This window comes from Lissotriton vulgaris, chromosome 11 (genome assembly GCF_964263255.1).
Source record: "Lissotriton vulgaris chromosome 11, aLisVul1.2, whole genome shotgun sequence".
Taxonomy (NCBI): Eukaryota; Metazoa; Chordata; class Amphibia; order Caudata; family Salamandridae; genus Lissotriton; species Lissotriton vulgaris.
In genome coordinates, this window is record NC_141699.1 from 968,057,128 (window position 1) to 968,078,508 (window position 21,381).

At 46.3% G+C, this 21,381-nt stretch overlaps 1 protein-coding gene across 3 annotated transcripts in view; it reads left to right on the forward strand.

Annotated features, from left to right (window-relative positions):
• Positions 1 to 21,381, forward strand: part of GPR171 (G protein-coupled receptor 171) — a 71,547-nt gene that overhangs the window by 19,047 nt on the left and 31,119 nt on the right. Inside the window, exon 2 of one of the 3 annotated variants that reach the window (XR_015300968.1) lies at positions 6,401 to 6,481. The exons of 1 other annotated variant lie outside the window; for it this stretch is intronic. The gene's annotated coding sequence lies outside the window, so the exon portion shown is untranslated. Of the gene's footprint in view, positions 1 to 6,400; positions 6,482 to 8,068; positions 8,249 to 21,381 lie in introns of those variants that run through there. One more of the 3 variants, XM_086944139.1, reaches the window with a different exon arrangement.

Sequence of the window (21,381 nt, forward strand, 5' to 3'; positions counted from 1 at the left end):
GCTATTGATTTACATAGTGGTTATCCTTAAAAGGTGTCATGGATCCCAACCCTCGTTGGACACCCTTCTTGCATGAAAGTAAAAAACAAGTTATGTTGGGGAGAGCAATATGTATAGCTATGCTAACTTTACTGAGCCAACACTCCGATTATCCAGGAGTTCCAGCTCCCATGCAACAAAGCTCGCTCTGCCCTCAGACAAAAGAAGAAAAAAAAAGCGCTACATTGGTTGCCACATGGACCTTTCTGGCCCACACCCAAAATATAGCACTTCTGAAAAATTAATAAACCGATTTAGACATTAATGCATCAAAAAAGTATTCCGCAAAGCTTTACGATAGAGTAAAATCTCCATACCTTAAAACAATACTTTTTACTCTTGCAAAGAATAATAATAAAGGAACCGGGCAAACCGGATAAATGGAAAAAAAGCACTAGTGTGGGAAGGGGAAAACGAAGGAACACAGACTACAGAGAAAACGGGAGACACCTTGGTGACTGGAGACAGAGAGGGCCGCGAAGGAGGGGGAAAGGGAAGGCAGCTGGAGACGTTGAGCGAGGAGACCAGAAACGAAAGAATAAATAAAGGTGCTTCACCATGCTGTTTGAAAAAAAATCATAAACGTTGGCATCTGGTTGAACAGATTATAAAAAGTGGTATGTAAATATACATTTTTTATTTAAACTACTGATTTCCAGACATAGGCTGCCGACACCGCCTTCGCTGAAAGGACAAAGTTGCTTCCCAGCCGAATGCGTTTGAAATGCATCAACACCTTGCTTCTGAAAGACAACCACTGAAGCCGCCCGCAAGTCTGTAGTGGTGTGAAACGCCAAGTCTGGGTGTGAAACGTCCCAATAGTTAGTAGATGTGTTTGAATGGGAGTCTGAAGTGGCACAATAAAGTGAAATGTTGCCCCCTTGTAAAGATGGTTATCATAGAGAGAAAGTTTAAATCTTGCTTTGATTAACTTTCACATATAGGTGCTGTTTAAACAAGTTTCTTACGGAGATAAGAATGATGTACAAATATTCCATTCTGTTTGCGCTGTAAAACGCAGCAGCCACAGGTACAAACTAGAAAGCGCAGGAAAAGCAAAGCAGATGGCCGAGTGTTCACGCGCACGTGCACGCAAGCTTGTAGCCAACCAGCAAAGCTGGGTAGCACTTTTGAGAACCCCTTTTACAACATTAAACAAGCCTGAATCGACTCTCCCACAACTTGAAGTATTACCTTCCACAGCTCTGCTACTTAGAACGGCCAACGTGAAGCGAACCATCCTCCCAATTCGGACCTGCGCCAGCGGATCCCGTTACTAGACCAAGCGAAGGATAACGACGTGAGCATGCACCTCAGCTGTACGTGAGCATGCACCTCAGCTGTACGGGAGCAAGTCACACCGTGAGCATGCACATCGGACGTCTAGGGAGCTCGTCATCACCTTCTGCGTCGCCTGCTGTTGCCGAGCCTGAGCCGCTAACCCTGCACACCTAGGGGGAAGGACCGGCCTCGAGAGCAGCGGGGGACTCCTGAGTCAGCCCGGTGAGTAGGGGGGGGACGTGTAAATACTGTGTTTTTTGTGCATCAGGGTAGCGAGACAGGAGATGGGCACTTCGAGTGTGTGGATGCACGTGTGTGACTGTGTGTGTGTGTGAGCCCGTGAGTGGGTGGGTGGGTGGGTGGGTGGGTGGGGGGGTGAGGGTGTGTATGCAGTGTGTGTACCTGCGTGTGTGTATGCAGAGTGTGTGTGTATGCAGAGTGTGTGTATGCAGAGTGTGTGTGTGCGCGGAACTGAGAGAGGCATGGCTGACTGAGATCGGAGATGTGCACGGCTGGGGGGGCGGGGCCAGGGGGCGCGTTCACGATGTGTAATCGGCGCTCGTGGCCAGATCTAGGTCGCTTGAAAAGGAACTTGGTAGCAATAGGTCGAGAGCTCGACCTAAAAAGACCTCAAACACAGTAAGAACAGAACTTGCTTTTATTAGATAAGCTGCTTCTGAGCTTTGGCTCATCACAGGAGCACTTCCATGAATTATCCTGGACGTTCCACTGTGACTGATTGCCAGCCTTGCTGACTTCCATCACTATCCTGAAAAGGACAGCTGCCTGTTCTACACCAGACTGGCTTCCTGATATATCACTCATACAGGGAAATGGGGAGTTAAGCTGCTCCAAGAGATCTGGCAGAATACACTTCTTACTATGCTCGCTATCGTATAGTTAGGGATAGGTAGGATTATTCTTATGAAATATTTTCGTATATTCATAGAATCGTCGCAGTGTTATAATGGTCAAATTATTCTTCTTATTCACCATTCTTGTAATGCTAGTGATAATGCTTTGTTTCCTTCTACTGATAGAAACAGCAGCTCTTGCATTTTATACAATAATCCAATTGCTTCAATATATGTTTGAAATGCTAATTTGTGTGTTTCTTGTGTTTACCTTCGGGCATGCTTAAGTTAACTATGGTACAGTGGATCTGTTTCCACGATTTCCTACGGGGAGTCAGACTGATCATGTTCTAAGGTTGCAGGCACCATCTGGTACTCTCTCAGGTTTAGAGGTCCAGATGCCTCACTGTGAGCTAGTTACACAAAAGGGTAAACCCAGACAAGTCCTGGGACCTGGGTAGAATACTGTACAGAAAGGGAGTGGTCCCAGTCTTACAATTAAAAAAAACATGTAATTAAATGCTAGCCGGCATTATATCTAATTACACAATACAATAAATTGATCAATATTATTTAATCATATTGAGTTCAGAACACATCTGGGACAGCGTATTATATAAGGTGACCCACGAAGTGGGGGAAAGAAAGGGGAAATAGTAGGGTGCGCTTTGTGAGGATTGGGGAGTGAAAGAGATAGGTCGTGACATCAAATACATTACAATTAGAGCCGGCTTTACTCGGCTATACAATAATCATGGAGACATGTAAAAGGCCATTGTTTGCAATACACTATCACAGTGAACCAAGCACTGTTGATCAAACTGGCAAAGGGCAGTGATGTAGTCAACATTTCGACCCCAAAAGGTAAGTAGGCTGTTTGGGTCCTTACCCCGGGGTCTTCCTCAGGACTAAGCAGGAGGCACCAGAGTCCACCCTTTACTTGATGGAGGATTTAAATGTTGATGGGCTTCTAGGGCTCCGAAATGACAGAGAAACGGAGCGATGTCACTTATAACGTGTAGTGGGGGAATCCTCCTCACATACACTACTTGTGTCAGGGAATTAATGAAGAAATCTGCTAAGCCCCAGTGGTTCCATAATTACTGAAAAGGAAACACAAAATCTAGTCCTTATTCCTATTCAAGAGAGTTACCACATTTTTGTTAATGCGTCCGTCTCCTGGAATTGAGCTAACCAGGAATTGGGCCAACATATGCTTATGATATGAATGGACTCAGTCCCCAAATTTTGACATCTAAGCTGTCCATACGCACAGTCTTACTTGATTAGTAGGAACCGCACAACACCATCCAAAAACCAAGAAGTTTGAGCAACCCTTTATGCTCTATGCGCTTTTACACAAACACAATTACTACAGCCATCCTCAGACAGACCCAGAAATGTTTTCTGGCCTTTCTACCGGGCAGTTCCATTAAATAATCCATTACATCCTCTGTCCTTCAATTGTGAAATATCCTTATAGCCGTTAGGAATCACCATAACTCTCAGATATGGTGGTAACACAAATTTGTTTTGAAAGCTTTGCGGTTAACAAAGATTACACATTTTTGGAAACCTATGAGTGAAAATGCTTTCACGCAGGGATTTCCAGTAGAGTTTTCCTGTAAACACTTTTTTTTGTGAATTATTTCGTTTTTATGTTGTCATTTTTTCTCTAACTGTAGGTTCTTGTAAGACTATTTTTTATAAAAATGTGTCTATACCATATTTGCCCACAACCTTTTAACAGTATGTAACAGTTTTAAAGTTTGTAAAGTCTTCAAGAAAGCTTTTGTGGAGGGGGAAATGTTATTACTTTGCACACCTATAAGTACAATTCACACACCACACTTACCAAGAGTCTCTACTGCCTGGATTTGCATCTATGTGTCTACTGAATGTGCCCACCTTACAATGAGAAAAAGCGTCACCCATCCAATATTTTCCCCCTTCTGGGGCATATGTTCATTTAAAAAGAATTCAACATCAATGATCCAATAAGTCTCAATAAGTGGAAACAGACCCTTATTTCATTGCTGAAACAAATTTTTTTAAAGCTTCTCTAGTCTTCCTTTCTTTTATCCATCCCATTTCGCGGACCCTGGGTGCCTGGCACATCCCACTCATTTAGAAAACTTATCCCATCTCAATTTAGGTAACTTTGGTCACTACTCATTTCCAAACACTCATGCTCCATTCCTGATTCCAGAGGCCCTTCAACTGTTAGTTAATTAGGGCAAGGTTAATTCTCTCATTTTTTCGACTCTACCGCATGGGCATAAATTCACCAAAATGCATGGCATAAACGATGTAGAGGAATGAATCGGTTGTGTTTAATAACATGAATGCATACTACAAAATGGCGCTCATATTGGTAATGCTGAGGAAGTCCCTCTTGCATTTCGACTGAATTGTAATGTGTATAAAAATGATGGCGGCCTCCTGGCATGTCGGTAAACACCGAGGAAGGCCTGTTTGTGTGTGTATATATATATATATATATATATATATATATATATATATATATATATATATATATATATATATATATATATATATATATATATATATATATATATATATATATATATATATATAGTGTAGCTCCAACCAACGTCCATAAGGATGAGGTGCCACCTGTGCTGTGTTTCTGGCACTGTTATTGCCACATCTGAGGCTAGGTGTCTCAAATACAGTGACAGGGGTCACACGGGCTAGCCAGGGGTCGGACCTGCGAATCCTAAATGAAGTCCATGCTCTATCCTGCTCCATCAGCCTTTCAGTGTTATACTGCGCTATTATTTTCCCCAAACTATTTACCAGTAAAAGCATGCCACAACACCAGTTCAAGAAGCACACTCAGCTTACCAGTCACTATATAATATTTAACTTGCAGAAATTCACTCAGTTTTGGAGGAAACCTAAGGCGAGCCATGTAGGTAACTGTCTTAACACATTGCGATTTTTCAAAGGCCCCACTGCGAGTAACATAGAGATCTACCAGACAATACTGACAAATATGCAACACAAGCAGCCTGTTTCATTAGAGGTCTTTGATAATATGACAGAACTATTCCAACTCACAGAGAACTACACTGACAACATCTGATGGCAGCACTCATCACATTCAAAACACACTGAAACATCCGCAAGGCCATCAACACCATCCCAACACCACGCCTAGCAATCAAGATCAAAAGCTCCGGCATAGCACGACAACATAAATGTAAAATGTACAGGAATTTATATAGCGCAAATCACCAAGCGGTTTCTAAGCGCTTACTTTGGGAGCCCGTCCTGGTATTCCTCTGTGAGATAACCCCAGGAGGGTATCCGCAAGGTGAAAGCCAGGCATCCCGCCACGAGGGGCCGTAGTGGAGAGTAAGCAAGCTATTGCCCAGAGTCGCAGAGTGTGGACCCGTGAATCGAGTAGGCACCGGAGCGAGAATTGTCGAGTCCATGGACATTTTAGGACTCAAGACCCTGCCGAGCCAGGAATTGAACCCTGGTCCCGGGCTGACCTCTGCTTCCAGGTCTGCCTCCTGTAACCAGTGAGCCACACTTCTCCACATGAAACAGTAGTATCTCCAGACTAGAAAGGAGGAACTGCAAGAACTAAACATCATTACCAAGCACTCTACTGTTAAGTGCCCCTGAATGGGAAACACTATCCCAGTTGAAATCTAACTGGCCACACTCCATCTCCAGTTCCCGAAGTAGTTGAAAACATATGTATGCAAGCAACAACTTGAGCCTTCATGAGTCCTCCACAGCTTGTCCTCAAACAGTGTCATCTCCTCCTCCAATGAATTATCCCTGTACCCCTGGGCCCAACGAGCACCCCTTACCAACTCCCCCCAAGACCCGACTATCTCTCCCCCAGGTGAGGGCTGGTTTTGTTACTGGGGGCTGACCTATAGCTGAGCCGGGGAGCACTGTGATTTGCAAATTGATATGGATTTAAAAGCACCCTCTGCAGAGTTCCTTTTACATTCAGTCATTTTTAGGCAACAGTAACAATGTCAAGATAACTCTGGGGATTAATGTTCCTTCTGGAGAAGAATCAGAGTTTTGTCTAGTGGTAGTTTTGACTTCTCTAAAGTAGCACAGTGGGTTAACACGCCTGCTACAATGAATGTGTATCATGCAGATCACAGAACTGTATTTTATGTGGCTAGCCCAGAGGCTTATTGCTGTTTCCCTAAAGATCCTTTTGTTGCTTGCAGTTTATACGTTACATTCGAAATAGAGCACAGTGACTATGAACTGCCATCAAAGAGCTACATGCAAACTGCATTGAACAGGTTAGAAAGTTATGCTTTTTCCCAGTCTTTCATTATCCTAATGTTGCTAAAAAAGGTCTGTTTGGGTAGAAATAAAATAGTTAAGCCAACCCTAACCACTGTGTTACATTTTGAATCCTGAGTTTGTGCTTCTCAAGACCAAGCACTTTTAAAAATGTCTATCAGTATGAATGACATTTGAGTTCTACACTTTGTAGTCACCTTTGTCTTAAGCAACATTTTCTATACACTAATTTACACAAGTATGATTTATTATCGCTGAATGTGATGTAAAGCGCTTTGATACCCTACACTGGTGGGAGCAGCACTATAAAAGAAATTAAATACATGTGCGAAAGGGCCTATGGAGAGATGAGGGTCACTGTTGGAGGGTGATAGTGAAGGAATCTGTGGAGAAGGGGAGCTTGGGGAGCAGTGCCCAAAAATATTGTCACACCGGACCCCACAACAGCTAAAGCCGGACATGCATTGCCACTTATCGGGGTGGACGATCTAAAAGCAATCAAAGTGGTCGTTCACTGTGTTCTCAGTTTCTTTGCTGTGCATAAAAATGGATGTGTGCACTTATGTTATATTTCAATTCATGTTCAATGCTTGACATCTTATTTTTTTGTTCTCTGTAGGAATGTCTGTGGGTGATGCTGTGTATTGTGGTGCATTTTAAGGTCACCAATAACTGTACTTCAAAATATAATTTAATTGAATATATATAATGAAAAATGTGTTGTAGAATGCACCCTTTTGCAATTTTTTCTGTTTCTGAGAAGTTCTTGGGGGCGGGGGGGGGGCACCTGCCCCAAAATCACCCTTGTAGTGGTCAGGCTCACTGGCTGCGCTTGCTTGCTACACACAGTGCAGAGGTTGGTCTGACAACATTTGCCAGGGCTACTTTGGATTCCCAGATCGGCTCAGAACTCCCCCCACCTTCCCAGCTCATCCAGGTCCTCCTTGCACCGACAAACAGTTCAAAACCACCCTCCTATACAGCACTCCATTGCTAAGCAGCTAGATATATGCTTTATTAGTCCAATACATTCAGCTAGCAAGTAGAGACAGGGAGCAGAGAGCCAGGGATGCAACTGGTGTGCAAGGTGGCATTGCATGTCTGTAGCGCTGCTTTTAAAATGGTTCATGCTTCTCCAATCTCTTTACTGCTCTTACTGTTTATTGACCTTGCATGCAAAATATATTTTTTTAATAGTAGTTAGCAAAGTGGTAGTAATTTTCCACATACCTGGTCTGCGTCTTTAAATGAGAGTAGCAGTTAGTGCCTCATCCTAATATATAGAACCCACTGACTTGTAGTTAGGCTCCTGGCAGATTATTTGATTTTTAACATATAGCTCAAAGTTGGTTAGAGTCAAAGCCCGTTGTTATGATATGTCCCAGATGGCCCAGAGCCATTTTGTACAGCCAACTGGCTGCTGAGCTGCAATATAATTTTTTTCTTTTTGGCAAAACAAGTTGCAATTTATATTTTTGGTGATTTTGTTATCCTTATCTTTTAATTTGCTTTTCCAATCGGTGTTTAAACTACTGCTTAGCCCACTAGCTTATACAATAAAGAAAACTCCTCTTTTGCATTTAAAGGTTTCTAGACGTGCACTTCCTGGTTTCGAAAACGTCAACAAGTAGATTGGAAAACCACCAAACCCACAGACACTCCTATGTAGAAAGAGAAAATAAGTTCTTAATACCATGTGCTAGTTTCATTTAGTGAGCCAGATGATTCTTCAAGAAGCAGGCAAGAAACCAAAGTACATAGCAAAGGTATGTCTAATAATTATAAGTGTTGTAAAAGTGACATTTCTGTGAATTGAACTACTGTGAACAATGTGTACAGATATTTACTGAAGATCTGCATAAAAAAATTAAAATTGTTGTGCTTTTGGTGGTACAAAAACAAAAAAAGCACGTTGGTGATATTTTTGTATCATTGCCCTAGACTTGTAAAGTTGCATGCCTACCATGTGCTCAGGGGTTGCGTATTTTACACATTTCGAATTGCACGTTTCGATCTTTTTTGTGTTCGCAGAGAGTAGTCAGGTAGTGGGAGCTAGGTGATGCTTACCCTTCTAACATAGGTGCTAACATACATTGTTGCCATTCCAGGTGACAAAGACAAGAGCCCTCAGCTCCCAGCAGTGCACTAGAAATAATGCGACATGTGGATTGGCACTGGGTCCCAGGGGAGTGAGAGGCCTTCTGCATCACAATTATGGTGCTACTTTATTAGTCAATATGGAGAAAAAGGGAGGGTCATTTTCTTTGCTTGCAGTAGTGGTTATGGCACCATTGCTACACCTGTCCCCTGCCCACTTTCAGTACCTTATTTACAAGACTACCTAACAAGAACAATCATGGTTTCATGGCCTTGTAGATATGGTGTGAGGTAATACAGTGCAAGTCGCTGCTTTTTCTCACACTGCAATAGGGAGGGTTGGCAAGGGTGTTACAGTGGGTGTTCCCACATACACTAACACCCATGGCATTTAACAAATTCCTAGATTTACAACATTCTGTAAACCTAGGAATGCTTCAAAAGCATTTGCCTCCCCAGGGGAGGAATAGGGGAGGCTAAACGAGGTGAACTAACTTTATTTCTCCTTGTTTGTTTCTCTTTCTATGTGTGCAGCATTCAGCAGGGATGAGAGTTCAGAGTTAAGGCTGTACAGGGAGGAAGTTATTTTAAGAATCCTAGGGCCCGATGTAGGTAAAAGTCATTTACTGATTTTAAAATACCGATTTTTACCGAATCGGTATTCTGAAATCGGAAAATGAGATGTAGAGAAAGAAAATCGGTAAAATACCGATTCGGTAAAAATCGGTATCGTGTTTCGATACTTACCGAATCGGTAGATAACGAATCGGTAATGGCAATACAACCCTATGGGCCAAAAGGCCCATAGGAATGCATTGGAAAAACCGAATCAGTATTTACCGATTCGGCAAATACCGATTCGGAAAATACCGAATCGGTAAATACAGAATCGGCAAGCAAGTAAAAGTGAAACCAATGAAAACAGCCAATGAGGTGGAACCACCCTCCCCCACCCTAGCAGGGAGTCGCTACCCAGGCAGGTGCAACTAATTAGAACTTTCTGGAGAAGCAGCCAGAGCTGAGCAGTGAGAGTGAGCAGCAGAAAGAGTGGTAGCTGAGTTTGGAACACAGTGGAAATGGCAAGCAGCTCAGAGAGCCAGAAGGCTGAGAGAAAGCGCAAGGTGAAGTTCAGCAGCATGGAGCTGCAAGTACTGGTGGAGGCGGTGGTGAGGGTCCACAGGCAGCTCTTTGGGAGGCTGTCCCTCACAGTCCCTGAGTCTACCAAGAGGAAACTGTGGAGTGCCATCAGTGAGAGGGTCAATGCTGTTGGTGTGACCCCCAGGAGCCTGGAGGACCTCAAGAAGAGGTTTTATGATATCCGGAGCCTCACCAAGAGGAAATTGTCAGAGCTCCACAAGCAGGCAGGTCTGACCGGTGGAGGCAGGAACCCCGCGCCCCCCCTGACTGACCTGGAGGAACTGGTGGCCACAACGATCAAGACGGAGAGTGTGGTGGGAGTAGGGGACATGGACAGCTCAGCCAGAGCTACAGCAAAAGGTAAGAAGCATGCGCAGCATGACACACCCAACCAGACACCTCCCCTTTAGCCTCAATGTACAGCCAAACCCCAGTCTAGTACTGCTAGCACCATGCATGAGCAATGCATTATGGGAAATGTAGTCAGCTAATGTAGGAACAAATGTCAGTGCACATTAATCTGCAATGCACTTTAAAAAATAATCAGAGTAATGAAAGTGACATGTGCAATGCTTTTATTGTAGTGACTGTAAGACATTTGCACTCAGTTCACAAATGCTTCTTTATACCTTTGGGGCGCCATCAGGCAGTGGAGCAGCAGCTGCACAAGCGACAGCTCCAGCAACAGCGGACAGTGTGGTGGCAGGGCCAAGCACCATGGATGCCTCGCAGGAGGAGGAGAACAGCAGTGCCATGGCCAATGAGGACGACCCAGGACATGCCCTCTTATTTCCACACTCCCCCAACTGTCACAATCCCCCCCATTGCAGTTCTCACCAGAGAACTCACCCACACGGTCCCAGCCAGCACCTGCCACATCTCCAACCAGGAGGAGTATTGTGGCCCCAATTACCATCATGGAGGGAGCTGCGGGTCAGGCACCAGCACCCACACCTGCGACACCCATGGCACAGCAGTCCACCCAGCAGGCCAGCTCCAATCGCCGCCGCCCACGCACTCCCAGCAGTGCATGTCCATCACGAGAGGGCACCGTCTTCCAAGGGCTTGAGGGGAGCATGGTGCGAATCCAGCGGATGCAGGCCAAATCCATCCTGGCTTGCCACCGCCAATTGCGTGAACACAACCTGCAGATGGTGGAAATGGCAAAGGGATTTGGTGAGTTTGTGGCAAGTAACAAGGAGGTGGCACAAACAAACAGGGAAATTGCCACAGGACTGGGTCGCATGACAACTGCCATTACACAGCTGTGTGCCAAGATGGAACAAAATGAGCACACAAGGCGCAGGGATGCCCGCGTACAAAACCGGGCAATTAACCGGCTTGCCGCCGCAACGTCCCTGCTATGCTGCCGAGGGGCAAATATGGAAGAGTGCCTCACTCAAAGCACTGCGGAGGTGACCAGGGGCATGGCCCGGATCACCAGTGTCATGGGGGCCCTCATCATTTCCAACACAGTGGTGAATCCTGCCCTGGACCTGGCCGAGGCTGGGGACAGCAGCAGCCGCAGCAGCCCGGCCAGCGCTGTGTCAGAGCCGCGCCGGAGCGCCAGGCGCTCCGCAGAGGCAGCCGGCCATGCAGAAGGGGGGGAGCAGCATCCCAGTGGTTCTGCAAAGCGCAGCAGGAAATGACTCTGCCAGTGTGGGTGAGGCAACCCGGCCCATTTCCAGTCCCCACCTTTCATTTCATTATTTCATTTGTTGCACATCAGTGCTGTAACGTTGTGCCAACATTATTAAAAAAAAATTCACATCCATAGCCTGTCTGTGCATCTGTACTCACTCAGAAATAGTTTTCTGTTATCTCCTTACGTCTGTATCTGCCATCACTTGGTGTAGACACCCCAGCAGGTTGTGTTTGTGGCACAGCAACGTCGTCGTCATGGTCCTCGTAGTCTGACAACTCCACCTCAGTGCCCTTCTTCACCGCAAGGTTGTGCAACATTGCACAGACAGCTATTATCTTACAGCAGGTGATGGGGGTATACTGCCTTGCACCTCCACTCTTGTGCATGCATCTGAACCAGATGCCAAAGGTCCGTTCTACTACATTCCTTGTGCTTTTGTGGGCCCGGTTATACCTCCTTTGGCTGGGTGTAGAGGGGTTGAGGTAGGGGGTGAGTATGAATGAGAGGAGGGCATATGCGCTGTCACCTAGAAGGAAAAGGGAATACATCACTCACATGCATACATGTACTTCACAGTGCTATTTTTGTAATGGGGGTCTGATGATGTGTCTCACCTAGGAGGTATCCTTCACCAAATTCCCCTGCCGTCAGCCGTGCATAGATGAGCTGTTTTGGAAAATGCAGGAGTCGTGGGTACTCCCTGGGAATTTTGCAACCAGGTCTGTGATGGCGCACTTAATATTACAAATCACCTGCACATTGATGGTGTGCGTAGACTTCCTATTGCGGTATATGTATTCTGTGTCAGCAGGGGGGCAAATCGGAATGTGCGTGCCATCAATACAGCCAATGATGTGGGGAAATCGTGCCATCTGGTAAAAGTCTGCTTTTGTTTGTACCAGTTCCGCATGGGTTGCAGGGAAAGAAATGTATTGGTCCATCCTCTGTATCATAGCGTCAAGGAATTTGTGGAAAAACCTTGACAGGCTGCTCTGGGTCACCCCTCCTACTGCAGCAACTGCACTTTGATAGCTGCCAGACGCAAGCAGGTGTAGGCTGTATAGCACCTGCACGTCGGTTGGGATGGCGTGTGCCCTTGGGGTGGGGTGGTCCAACAGTGGTTTTAGGTCCCTGATGAGCTCCAGAATGGTGTCTGAATCCAGCCTGTACCTCTGTAGGATCTCTGCCTCTGTGAGCATGAACAGGGCGATCCTCTGTCTGTAGACCTGCTCCTCTCTTTGCCATTCCCTCTCTCCTTCCTGCTGTAGCCGTAGCCGCCTTGCAATGACATAAAATGCCGCCATCCTGCAAGTTGCATTGCATTTTGGGTCTCATTTTATAGGTTGCAGTTGGTTACCACCTGATTACAATCCATGGTAAATACCGATTTTGAAATACCGATTTTGAGCCAAAATTGGTATTTCTGTGCTTCCCTACATCTCTATCTGAGTTTTAGCCTGTCCGATTCGGGCCCGATGTAGGTGGGCCAATACCGATCGGTAACGACCGAAAATACCGATTTTCGGCCCTTACCGAGCGGTATCGAGCCATCGGGATGTAGGAGGCAGAAATCCGGCCGAATCGGTATTTATACCGAATCGGTATAGATACCGAATCGGTAAAAAAACGATTTGGAAATACACCGAATCGGTAAATTAACAAATCGCTAACATACCGAATCGGTAAATATACCGAATCGGACCATTTACCGAATCGGTAGAGTTACCGATTCGGTAAATATTCTGATTCGGACCATCTACCGAATCGGTAGAGTTACCGAATCGGTAAATTACCGAATCGGACAGGCTAAAAGATGTAGGGAAGCACAGAAATACCGATTTTGGCTCAAAATCGGTATTTCAAAATCGGTATTTACCATGGATTGTAATCAGGTGGTAATCAACTGCAACCTATAAAATGAGACCCAAAATGCAATGCAACTTGCAGGATGGCGGCATTTTATGTCATTGCAAGGCGGCTACGGCTACAGCAGGAAGGAGAGAGGGAATGGCAAAGAGAGGAGCAGGTCTACAGACAGAGGATCACCCTGTTCATGCTCACAGAGGCAGAGATCCTACAGAGGTACAGGCTGGACTCAGACACCATTCTGGAGCTCATCAGGGACCTAAAACCACTGTTGGACCACCCCACCCCAAGGGCACACGCCATCCCAACGCACGTGCAGGTGCTATGCAGCCTACACCTGCTTGCGTCTGGCAGCTATCAAAGTGCAGTTGCTGCGGTAGGAGGGGTGACCTAGAGCAGCTAGTCAAGGTTTTTCCACAAATTCCTTGACGCCATGATACAGAGGATGGACCAATACATTTCTTTCCCTGCAACCCATGCGGAACTGGTACAAACAAAAGCAGACTTTTACCAGATGGCACGATTTCCCCACATCATTGGCTGCATTGATGGCACGCACATTCCGATTTGCCCCCCTGCTGACACAGAATACATATACCGCAATAGGAAGTCTACACACACCATCAATGTGCAGGTGATTTGTAATATTAAGTGCGCCATCACAGACCTGGTTGCAAAATTCCCAGGGAGTACCCACGACTCCTACATTTTCCAAAACAGCGGCATCTATGCACGGCTGACGGCAGGGGAATTTGGTGAAGGATACCTCCTAGGTGAGACACATCATCAGACCCCCATTACAAAAATAGCACTGTGAAGTACATGTATGCATGTGAGTGATGTATTCCCTTTTCCTTCTAGGCGACAGTGCATATGCCCTCCGCTCATTCATACTCACCCCCTACCTCAATCCCTCTACACCCAGCCAAAGGAGGCATATTCGGGCCCACAAAAGCACAAGGAATGTAGTAGAACGGACCTTTGGCATCTGGAAAAGCAGGTTCAGATGCTTACACAAGAGTGGAGGTGCAAGGCAGTATACCCCCATCACCTGCTGTAAGATAATAGCTGTCTGTGCAATGTTGCAAAACCTTGAGGTGAAGAAGGGCACTTAGGTGGAGTTGTCAGACTACGAGGACCATGACGACGACGTTGCTGTGCCACAAACACAACCTGCTGGGGTGTCTACACCAAGTGATGGCAGATACAGACGTGAGGAGATATCAGAAAACTATTTCTGAGTGAGTACAGATGCACAGACAGGTTATGGATGTGATTTTTTTTTTAATAATGTTGGCACAACGTTACAGCACTGATGTGCAACAAATGAAATAATAAAATGAAAGGTGGGGACTGGAAATGGGCCGGGTTGCCTCACCCACACTGGCAGAGTCATTTCCTGCTGCGCTTTGCAGAACCACTGGGATGCTGCTCCCCCCTTCTGCATGGCCGGCTGCCTCTGCGGAGCGCCTGGTGCTCCGGCGCGGCTCTGACACAGCGCTGGCCGGGCTGCTGCGGCTGCTGCTGTCCCCAGCCTCGGCCAGGTCCAGGGCAGGATTCACCATTGTGTTGGAAATGATGAGGGCCTCCATGGCACTGGTGATCCGGGCCATGCCCCTGGTCACCTCCGCAGTGTTTTGAGTGAGGCACTCTTCCATATTTGCCCCTCGGCAGCATAGCAGGGACGTCGCGGCGGCAAGCCGGTTAATTGCCCGGTTTTGTACACGGGCATCCCTGCGCCTTGTGTGCTCATTTTGTTCCATCTTGGCACACAGATGTGTAATGGCAGTTTTCATGCGACCCAGTCCTGTGGCAATTTCCCTGTTTGTTTGTGCCACCTCCTTGTTACTTGCCAAAAACTCACCAAATCCCTTGCCATTTCCACCATCTGCAGGTTGTGTTCACGCAATTGGCGGTGGCAAGCCAGGATGGATTTGGCCTGCATCCGCTGGATTCGCACCATGCTCCCCTCAAGCCCTTGGAAGACGGTGCCCTCTCGTGATGGACATGCACTGCTGGGAGTGCGTGGGCGGCGGCGATTGGAGCTGGCCTGCTGGGTGGACTGCTGTGCCATGGGTGTCGCAGGTGTGGGTGCTGGTGCCTGACCCACAACTCCCTCCATGATGGTAATTGGGGCCACAATACTCCTCCTGGTTGGAGAAGTGGCAGGTGCTGGCTGGGACCGTGTGGGTGAGTTCTCTGGTGCGAACTGCAATGGGGTGGATTGTGACAGTTGGGGGGAGTGTGGAAATAAGAGGGCATGTCCTGGGTCGTCCTCATTGGCCATGGCACTGCTGTTCTCCTCCTCCTGCGAGGCATCCATGGTGCTTGGCCCTGCCACCACACTGTCCGCTGTTGCTGGAGCTGTCGCTTGTGCAGCTGCTGCTCCACTGCCTGATGGCGCCCCTAGGTATAAAGAAGCATTTGTGAACTGAGTGCAAATGTCTTACAGTCACTACAATAAAAGCATTGCACATGTCACTTTCATTACTCTGATTATTTTTTAAAGTGCATTGCAGATTAATGTGCACTGACATTTGTTCCTACATTAGCTGACTACATTTCCCATAATGCATTGCTCATGTATGGTGCTAGCAGTACTGGACTGGGGTTTGGCTGTATATTGAGGCTAAAGGGGAGGTGTCTGGTTGGGTGTGTCATGCTGCGCATGCTTGTTACCTTTTGTTGTAGCTCTGGCTGAGCTGTCCATGTCCCCTACTCCCACCACACTCTCCGTCTCGATCGTTGTGGCCACCAGTTCCTCCAGGTTAGTCAGGGGGGGCGCGGGGTTCCTGCCTCCACCGGTCAGACCTGCCTGCTTGTGGAGCTCTGACAATTTCCTCTTGGTGAGGCTCCGGATATCATAAAACCTCTTCTTGTGGTCCTCCAGGCTCCTGGGGGTCACACCAACAGCATTGACCCTCTCACTGATGGCACTCCACAGTTTCCTCTTGGTAGACTCAGGGACTTTGAGGGACAGCCTCCCAAAGAGCTGCCTGTGGACCCTCACCACCTCCTCCACCAGTACTTGCAGCTCCATGCTGCTGAACTTCACCTTGCGCTTTCTCTCAGCCTTCTGACTCTCTGAGCTGCTTGCCATTTCCACTGTGTTCCAAACTCAGCTACCACTCTCTCTGCTGCTCACTCTCACTGCTCAGCTCTGGCTGCCTCTCCAGAAAGTTCTAATTAGTTGCACCTGCCTGGGTAGCCACTCCCTGCTAGGGTGGGGGAGGGTGGTTCCACCTCATTGGCTGTTTTCATTGGTTTCACTTTTACTTGCTTGCCGATTCCGTATTTACCGATTCCGTATTTACCGATTCGGTATTTTCCGTATCGGTATTTGCCGAATCGGTAAATGCCGATTCGGTTTTTCCAATGCATTCCTATGGGCCTTTTGGCCCATAGGGTTGCATTGCCATTACCGATTCGGTATCTAACGATTCGGTAATTACCGATTCGGTAAGTATCGAAACACGATACCGATTTTTACCGAATCGGTATTTTACAGATTTTTTTTCTCTACATCTCATTTTCCGATTTCAGAATATCGATTCGGTAAAAATCGGTATTTTAAAATCGGTAAATGACTTTTACCTACATCGGGCCCATTATGCTCAGTCCATCGTTGGTTACTAAGGACCCGAGAGAACGATCCCTTGCTGACGTGTTTAGAATTTCTTTTGAACACCCTATTGTTTCTCTCAGAAGAAGAGGGGAAGATGTTCAGCCACCGTGAGACAAGGATCATTAGAGAAAATGCCATCAAGAATATGTCCTGCATCACGGGTGGCTGCCTTTACTAATTGAGATAGGCCACAACATGACAATTCTTTTGGGAAGTTTGAGAAACATTGCAAAATGTATTATCCAAGTGAAAGTTACAGTCTCCCAAAAGTGTAAGTTTTTGTTTTCCCAGATAGGCCACACTCAAACTGGCCAACAATGAGGTGAACTGGATGTACAGGGGTTATTCTACCCTAATATCGAATCCAGAATATTGTGTAAGCAGAATATTGTGGCCAAAATATCAAGGACCAAAATATTGATAAAGTAAATATGTAGGTAAATATAGATTTACTCTACTTAACACCACATATATGTAGCTTGAGGATGTATATATCTTCAACGTATGCATATCTGGAGCTAAGTACAGAATATCTATCCTTATATGTGATCCCCTTCCCAATATTTGGGCCTTTTATAGTTTTGTCATAATATTTTGGTAGCACTATGTTGCTGTAGTTGATATTTCAAAATGAAAACCAAGGAACTCTCTGTCAAGCTCACATTGATATTGGTGATGAATATTTGCTACACAGAGATAGTGACCTTTCTTTTCTACCCACGTGCATCCTTATTCTTTCCCTCTTGACCTGCAAAAGGACTGTACAGTGGCCTGAAGCTGAGGAGTCTCTTCCATACATTGGCTATGCTTGTACCGTGGCAAGAACCTTTCTGTCAGTGTGCGGTTGACTGCCTTCACTCTCTACTATTGCCGTTGCTTTGTCATGTGGCTTGATTTCCCCACATAGTCCATTGAGCCTTGTCCCTTCCTCCTCTGCTGCTCACCAGCTATAACCCAAATGGTGCCCATTCCACCCATTTTGTGGCCCCTGGGGCCTTTTTTATCACCCACTGTGCCAGCATGCGTTGTGATGTTCCAATAGGGTGGTGAGATACTATGGGTTGATGCACACTACTCTGTGGTCTGCTCTGACACCTCTTCTCTATTGCTTCTGTCTTCTCACTTACCCAAACCAGGTGTTCCTAGTCTCTTGCTTCTCTTCTAACGGCTGTGTGTGTCTTTTTGCTCTCTTGGTTTTCCTCGCCTCTTGGCCTGGCCCTGTCCTGCTACCACTGTGACCTCAGATGTCTCTCGCTTGATCCCTGTGAAGATGGCTTGCCTACCAGCATCATATTCCCTGCATGTCTTGTTCATCCTGGTGAAATGCAGGATGGGCGATGGACTTCGTGCTTCTCTGAAACGTGGGCCAGTGCCTCTTTTTTGGTTTGGCAGATTCTGAGTCCCCTAGTTTCTTTACAATCAACCCAGTATGCCTCTTTTCACTCTCCAGCCATCATGTCAGAGCCTGGTAACCCATTTTTCCAATCCAACATTTTGTCAGAGCCACTCGGAAACTGTGATTTGGTTCATGTGCTCCTTTTTGCACCCTGTATCCAATAGCTCTTGCTGACTTTTGATTACTGTCAAAGAACTTGATGAGGCCTGGTGACATAGATATTGGTAGTAGGGTGGCTTGGGGGCTGAAGCCCTGTGTCTGTGTGGCTAGTTTTTTTGCTGTGCATCCCAGCATCTTTTTGTAGTATACTAAAATGGGTCTAATGGGGAGACATATGGAATTCGATCCCAGCAGAGTACTCAGTGGTGGGTGGCGAAGCGTCTGGTCAAGTGGTCATTATTTTTACTTCATGAGGTGTTCTGCCAGTGTTCCTTCTTGTTAGAAACTGGGTTTCTGGTTGGCTAGGGTATGCACCTAAGCCAGACAGAACCCAATACTCTAGTCAGGGCAAGATAACCTTTGCTCACCCCCTTGGTATCTTGGCAAGAGCAGTCAGGCTTATCCCAGAGGCAATGTGTAAAGTCTTTGTGCAACACACTCACACCAGTACAACAATAAATACACCACAAAAGAGACTGCACACAATACTATATAAAACTATAAAGCATTTTATGCATAAATCATAAACCAAACAGACATAAATCAGTAATTACTTGCAACTTGGCAATTAGAAAAACTTCCCAATGAGTGCAATATGTATATGTGAAAACAAAGGTTATAAGTTGCAAGCATCATCAAAAAAACATTGCTGGGCATATTATGAAGTCCCATGATATAGTACTCCTTACCCTGACCAGTAAAAGGAATATAAACAACATATATCCATATCAGACCATGAATTACAGCATGGAATGAGTAGGGCACAGGAATCCCTAATTTTCACCCTTAACACGAAGGACACAGCATATCTGTGCTCTTTTTATGTGTAGTATGGTAATAGGCATGGGCGGAAAATCCGTTCCGCTCGCGGATTTTGCGGATTTTCGGGAAATCCGCACTCCGCGAGATTTGCGAATTTCCCGCAAAATCCGCAAATCCGCGAGCAGCGGATTTTGCTCGCACTGCTCGCACTGTTCGCGTGAGTTCGCGCCCCGCGAATAAGTGCAAAATTGCAGAAATACGATCTTAGAAAAACTGAAAGTAACTACTTACCAGGTTCAAAAGTTCAGGCTCATCATTAGTAGCCATTTCCTGTAGTGCTTCCTGAGGGGCCCCTCCAGAGTTCAGTTGCCAGTTGAAACTATTATGTGACCCTGCTCTGAACCTCAGAATAGTTACACATATGCCACAAAGGTCCTGAATTACAGCTAAGGGAGACAAGCAGGAGCCAGGCTGGAAGTTAAAATCCATTAATCAGCCCCTAATTCATTATTGTCAGTTGGGGCAGGGCAGGTGTTGTAACTAATTTTGCAACAATGAAAGCACTTAGCAAGTGCAAAAGATCACTAATCAGGGCGCACTAAGGAAGCAGGTGCCAGCTAAAAAAATATTCTGTGACACATTAATCAGCCCCAAATTAATTCAGGTCACTTGAGGCAGGGAAGGTGTGCTTTGCTTTGCCGAAAATAATGTACACTGGACAACCAGAGGGTGTGGTGATGAAACAGAGGGTGGCATGGGTGGGCCAGAGGGTGGCATGAGTAGTCAGAGAGTGGCAGTGGTGACAGAGAGTGGCAGTGATGAAGAAGAGTGTCCCAAACAGGCTGGACACGTAGAAACAACAAGTTCGCGAAACTTGCGACCCGACAGGTAAGTTCGCAATTTGCGAAAGTGTACAAAACCCTCGCGAACTGGCAGAAACACGGGCGAACACAAAAAAAAAAAAATCCGCAAATTCGCGGGAATTCGCGGATTTTGCGTATTGCGAATCCGCAAATCCGCAAAATTCGCGAACGCGAGATCCGCAAAATTCGCTCAGGGCACAGGAACCCCTGCACACACAGTGTGTGAGTTATGGTTATTCAGGAAGTTCTCGGAATGTGGCGAGTATATGAGCAGGGGACCTCTGTAATGCAACCACTCCAAGGAACACGTGTCCCCAGGGTACGGCTTAGCCCATGAGGAGGGGGAGACACCAACTGCAGGAATCCATGGAAAGATTTGCTGGCACCTTTTCTTTGTCTTGGCAACTCGCTGGGAGAAAGACAGCATGCCGATCCTGAAAGCAGGGAACTGCTCGAAATGCTCTGGGTCGTTATATAAAAGCAAGCACTCACCACAAGCTATGTGGGATAAGAAAAGAAAGGAATAAGGCACTCACCATGCACTTCTCCTTAAGGAAAACACAAATCCCAAATAAGGGGCTCTCCTCATGCTAACTGCAGCGGACTGACGAGGCCAGAATCAGAGTCTCATGGCCACTTATGTGCCATCACCGGTCCCAGGAGAACAACTGGGGGCATGAGAGCAGATTCGCAGTCAGAAGGCAGCACACTGGTTTCTTCAGCAAAGTGTAAGTCACTCTAGCAGTCAAGCAGGTAATAAGGAAAGCAGAGCAAAGCAAAGTTAAGTGGTGGTCTCATGGCAGTACAGCAATCCTCTGTTGCAATATGTAGAGCCACTAGCAACTGGTTACAAGTCCGACGCAGTGTCTTATAACATAGGGTCAGACCCCTATACTTATACTCCAAAAAAGTTTGATCTGGGGGAACTTCCAAAGAAACCTTGGAAGTGTACACCCCCTTTCAACTCAACCCTGCCTCCAGACGTAGAGTAGGGGGAAACAAGCCCTTTGTGTGAGGGCAGGACACAGCCTTTTCAAATGTGAGTGCGCCCTGTCTCCCTCTCTCCCAGCCTAGGAAGACCATTCAGTATGCATATGAAGGCATATGCAACCCTGTTACACCAAAGCCTTCTTGTTTGATGGCTGTCTGGAAAGTATGCACAATGTGCAGTAGTCAACCAGGCCTAGATGTGGATTGGAGTCAGGCTGCAAAGCACATAGAGCCATAAGCACAGAGAAATGCCTGGTTTCTACGAGATATCTAATGTAATGGGAAACCCAATATACCCCTGACGGCTTGGGCAGATTCAAATGAACAGGTAAATGCGCCTTCAAGGGATTTATTTCAAT